We start from the raw sequence: 6,324 nt of genomic DNA, 5'->3' as shown, positions 1-6,324 counted from the left end.
TAAATCATTAAACAAAGATCAAAAAATTATGCTTAATTTTTAATACACTAGTTATGATCAGCATTAAATCTTTAACTCAATGTATTATATATGTAATAGGAGAAAAGATTACTATATTTAATTGTTGCATTAGAATGTTGTGTGCGGATAAATATAAATAATGTAAGCTTTTGAGTGCAGTGGAGAGAGGATAAATTGACAAGGAGGAACAGTCAGCCACCTGTGCATGCAAGATAAAGATTGGGCTAACTAAAACCAAAAGAATATAGGTCACTGGGGAGACAGAGGACTGGAAGAATTCACTCCCATAAATATCCTTGGATTTCCATGTGTTCTCTGCCTTTGTCAGTGGGAGAGATGAGCACCAATAAACAAATGATTGGAATGAAAGTAAAGGTGTAACTATCTCGAGTGAGTCCCTGATCTCAGTCCTCAACTTTCCTCTCCCATGTCTACCCATACCCATACCTTTAATAACCACATCCTGGCTCATTATTTTTAAATACCACCTGTACTGCCAGCCATAAATCTACCTTGACCTCCAAGCCCAAACATCCAATTGCACAAAAGATATCTTTACCTAGATGTCTGAAAAGCAGCTTCGTATGTCTAAAAACGGTATCTCGTCTTCCCCATTTCAGCAAATGGCAATTTCACCTTCAAAATTATTGATATTAAAAATCCTGAAGTCATTATTCGTTCTTCTCTTTTTTATATATTTAGCAGCCTACATGTCTGCAGGTCCGATTACTTTTATTTCATACTATACATTGAATTCAACCTCACACTGCCAGCTTGGTTCCACTTAAATGAAGGCAGTGGGCTTCCCAAGCTGGGCATGCTTCCCTCATCCCCATCTGAAAGCAGCAGGCAAAGCTGTTGTTTTATAATATACACTAAATCAAGCTCTCCCAAATACACCCTCCAAAGATGTCCCTTCACACCCGTAGTAAAACTAAGTCCCTGTATGACACTACACAATCTTGTCTCTCTTCTCTAACCACATTTGCATTATTTTCTCTCTCACACTGCATTCCAGACCCAACTGGCCTCTTGCTGCTCTTTGAAAACTTCAGGCTGAGTCTTGTCACAAGGTCTTTACATTCTCCATTACCTTTGCCGGATGAGCCATTCCAGAACAGTCACACAGTTCCACTCCTTCCTTCCTTCCGGTCTTAGGGCCAACATCACCTTCTCGGTTAGGTTTCCTTAATGATTCGTGTATAATGCCAGTTCTCTCCCTTACTTTCTCTCCTGTCAGGCATTGTTAATCTCCTATTCCATCCTAAACTGTCTTCATAGCTTTTACAGTATTACCATATGGCACTTGTATTACCATACATACTTACTTCTTTGTTAATAACATTTCCTTCTACTAGAATGTAAACTGTGAGGGCAGAGATACATTCTAACTGCCTCAATGAATAAAGAGTGTATGGGTAAATAGTTATTTAGTGACATAATATATCAGAAATTGCTATGAAGAGGAACCAGGTTTTTTGACCTAGTCACAAAAGTTAGAAAGGGATTCCTAAAGGTGAATCTTTAGCTAAGTTCTGAAGAACAGTGAGGTATGGAGGGGGAGAGGGAAGAAGACCCCAAGTATTAGGGAAAACATGATTAGCATGACCTGAGTTGAGAGGGAAACTCATCTTACTGGCATAAGAACTGAAAAAGAGTCTGAAATGGAAAAAGTCTAAGTGGTTGGAGCTTAAAGACAGGAAAGAGTGAGAGACATGAAGAGACTGCAAAGGACTACTAAGGAACTGGTAGATACATTTCGGGATTTATTCTAAGAGCCACATGAAGCCATAGATGGTGAGCATGAAGTTGCACGAACTCAGTGTATTTCTGTGGCGTGCGTGCATGTGTGTGTGTGTGTCCATGTGCTTTAGAACTATTTAGACTGTGGCAGGAAACGTGCTAAAGACAGATAGTGAACAGGGATGGAATACTGCATTAGTTACTAAACAATCTCCGTAAGCAGTGATGATAGCTTGGCCTAGCGAGATGCCATCTAGGAGATGCTCGAGTCCACTCTCCTTTTCTCTCCTTACCCTCCCATTTCTCATCGCAGGAGTTGTCAGTCTTGCCCTCTTCTCCCAAAGGGGAAGGATCTGAAATGAAAGAGCTTCCCCCACCATCACCAACACTCCTGCACACCATCCCTGCTCCGTTCACAGCAGACTTTTCCAGGGCTTTTGTCTATTTGAATTGTTTATTTCATCCATGTGACTAAGTTCCAAGGTGATGATGAAGGTGCCAGAAACCATGCTTTGTTCATCTTGATGTCCACAGTCGCTGATTCATTGGAGATGTCCATGAATGCTTGTTGAATGAATGATCAATTAATAGCTAGTCTGCCAGTGAAGAAAATGTTGCCAACATTCTTCTGCTATTCTGTGTGCACCAGACAGCTGAGCTGAAGGGCTTTTCCATGTAGTCAAAGTACATAAGCAACTGGTCTGGTCATCTGCTACTTGGTTGGATGTGGATCTAAACTTCAGAATATAAATATGCCAAAAATGTTCAAATTATATGAAGACAAATGATGCATGTGGGGAGAAAACTGTATACAGAATCCTCAATACAGTTCATTAAGTGACTGAAAATATGATACAGTGCATTCAAGTAGGAACTCATTAATTAAAGAGCACTTAAAATACCCCAAATAATTACATAGTTTCCCAAAAATCTCTTATTCCCAGAGATGCTGAATCATCAAATTCAATTGCAATTACACAATAAAGAAAGAATTCTGGCCACAAAAGATTCCTAATAATTCACACTGATCCTTAGCTATTGCACAGGATGACCTGTACTCTGTACACACTTGTACACACACATATTGAGGTATCTAGACACATATATACATAAGCATACACGTATGCATACATACACTGACTCAATATTAATGTTATAAAAATTATAAAGCAACCCATAGAAAAAAGTTCTTAAAAGAGACAGTGAATAAGAATTTTCAGCTACATATGCTTTATGATCATATCAAAGGTTAAATAGTACAATTTACATATTTTTCTTTTCTAACCTTCATTCCAACTATACACTTTTCCTGAAGCTATAGAATTTTAAGTAGGTCCCTTTTCACAAAAATTGTAAACAGAAGACAATAATTCAAGCAAAGCCTACAGAATCCTCTACCATCTAACAATTAAAGAAGTCATAAAATTCAGCTGTGCTCTTAAAATGCTTTACATAGGTTCAACAAAAGAGAGTGGCTTTCAAAGCAGTGTTCTTGGAAAGAGATATAAACACTGCTTCCAGTTTGTAAAATTCTAATACCTGTAAAATGATGATTTTGGTATAATTAACACAATGTAAAATAGCAAGGCTTGATTAAAAAGATAATTTGGTTGATAGTTCATTTTATATACATGAAATAAATAAACATTAAATTAAAACCTGGCCAAAAATTTGATTTGTAAAAGACATTGTGAAGGAACTCAGGCCAAACTATGAGAATAACAAAATAAAACACAATTTCCTAATAAAGAACTTAAAAATTTTATGTATAACTATGCTTATGCAGTACATTCAAATATAGCCTTAAATTTGTTTTCATTGTGTTTACTTCAAATAACGTATTTTTCTCTACCAAAAAGACAGGAAAGAGAAGAGTGGAGGGAAATGGAAAGTAATTTCTGCATAAAACACAGAAAAGCTATTACCAGTAAACTCATCTGAAAGAAAACATATCTACCTGTGCAGAAACAATAGGAGATATCTGGCTCAATGTCAAATATATTATATACATTCCCTTTCTTCTCCCCCAATTTTTGGTTTATTCAAATATTGTTGAGAATTATCCTCTTATAATTACATACAAACTTCCAGATATTTGTATCATTGGTAAATTTAAGAAAGCACTATTTATGAAAATCCAATCAAATATATTTAGTACATTGTTATTGCTTACAAAATATAATAAAGAAGCATAGTGACTTACCTGAGAAATTGCTGAGTATTTGGTAGTTCAAATAATTCAACTTATCACATTCTTCTTTTGCATTCTGTACAATCCAATTGTTGCCCTGGCCCAGATTCCTTATGTTTGCAATATTATACTAACAGGCCACATGGTAATATTTAATACATTTATAAAAACTGAATATGGTGCTATATTCTACACACATGAACTCTTCAAATTCCATGAAGTCCCATGTTTGTAACCATATGAAGGATTTCTAAATTTTAAAATCATGTTCTACATTGTTTGTAGATTATAAGGCATCAAAAAAATTAGACCTTTGTATTAAGAAGTAGTGAAATAAAGGTTAAGGACATTCACCACCAACTAATAAGCAGTACCAGCAGACCACAATATTCCACAACTGAAAGAGTAACACAATGAGAATTTCATGTCAGAGGGTTGCAGGAAGTGGCTGCTGCAGAGTCCGGGAGCTGAACATTTCTTCACACACAGGAATGTCCTCAAGTGTCAGGGCCAGGAGTTGTCACTCGAGGCACACGCATGCCTGGGGTCTTTTCCCTGGCACGCTCGAGATGAACAGGGAGGACCAGGGTTGGGTGCACTCAGTTCTTCTTCAACTTAACACACTTTCGAAAGTTTCCAACAAGAATACATCCTTTAGAAATGCACAAAGATCGTGTTCTTCTTTTTTCCTTTCTTTATATGAGAAAAATATATATAAGGAAAAACAAAAATGACCATCACTGGCACTATTTATCAAAGGTTTATACACAGCATTCATTCCACTGACAGAACAGGAAATGGAGAATTATAAACTTTTTAAATTGAAAAAAAGATTTTTCAGGATCATATGTTCACGCCTCAAAATCCCACAAATAAAAGTTTGTACATGGAAAAATAGAGATATTTTGAATACTAAAGTCCTTTATTCAACAACACAGAAAGTTCACAAAAACAACTTTACTGGGCAAATTGAAGTGATTTTTTAAGTTTTTTTTTTTTTTTTTTTACAGTTTTGTACATGCCCCATAAGTGATTTTCTTTAATAAATACACTGCTTTCCAAAACTGCTTTTTAAATAATTGCACAAGCATACATACACCGTACACAAATTTCTATTAGAAAATTTAATAGATAAATGCACAGTTCAGAATAGGAAACACTGTGAAACGAGTACATTTTGTGGCCCACATTCCTAAAATATCTCTATTTTGCAATTGTGAAAATGGAATCCCTCTCAATACAGTAGCCGTCTTTTATTCATTAGGAATACAGATCTCAGTGTGAAATGGCAAATTTAATAAAAACAAAATCTGAAACATTTAGCTGTTACATGGAAACCAACTGTTTGATATCACTGTGAATCTAGCCATGATCAAAGACCCACTACAGCTTTCTGTGGAACATAGTTGACCCTGGATAGTGTGTTCATTTAACTGCTTTCCTTTCTTCATTATCTGATTACAGACACTATCAGTTTAAAGATTTCATATCCTTTGGCATTAATTGTACAACCTAGATGCCAGGGGTTCTGAGTGGAAGGAAGGAAATATTTCTGTCATTCAATGATTACTTAATATTAATTCAGAATAAGCCCATCATCTCTCGCTCCTTGTAAATGTGTTTAGAGGAAAGATGTTGAGTGTTGGAACTTAAGCAAGAGGAGGTATTTCTATGTATGCTTACACTAGAGGAAGACTGTTACTATTTTCTCTCCCAAGGATGGATACCTTAGTACTTTGTGGATGTGTCTCTGCTTCTACACAGACAGGTAGGGTCCATGAGAAAGCCACTTGGGCCTGAAGGCTTGGGAAGAGACCTGTTGCTTATGATATTCTTCAATGTTAGTGTGCTTGGTGACAGCTTCAGGGGACATGTCCCCATGACACTCTATGCCAATGCACAGAGTCCCAAGGATTCTCCCTGCTCTTCCCACACGCTGCTGGTAGGACATCTCCTCAGGAAGATTGCCCTTGCCAAGTTTTTCCATTTATCTGCCATGGGATGGTTAGGGTATGCACACGGCCCACACAGGCTACATTCTAATCACTACATTCAGACTTTTCTTGATAGTGAATATGAAATATACAGAGAGGAACTTTCAAAAGTTACATTTCATTGGTGTTTTAGAATAATGAGAAAGTGTCAATTTTCAAGCCATTTCCCTGATGTTACACTGGTCTATCTGACAAGTTCTGAATGCATGGGCACCAGGGGAAGAAAACTAGAGGGATCAGAAGAGTAAGATCTTTTTCAAACATTGCCAGTGGGAGCTTTAAGTGCATTCCCAAGATCATATAAATAGAGTTTAACCAAAAGCATAAAAGTGGGTGGTATAAAAGAACAATATCAAGAATAAAAACATGAGAATT

Source organism: Heterocephalus glaber, unplaced genomic scaffold, assembly GCF_053883595.1.
Source record: "Heterocephalus glaber isolate CG9 unplaced genomic scaffold, H.glaber_assembly_v1.0 deba00001688, whole genome shotgun sequence".
NCBI lineage: Eukaryota > Metazoa > Chordata > Mammalia > Rodentia > Bathyergidae > Heterocephalus > Heterocephalus glaber.
The sequence above is the reverse complement of the archived record's forward strand: the minus strand, read 5'-3'. Positions refer to the sequence as shown.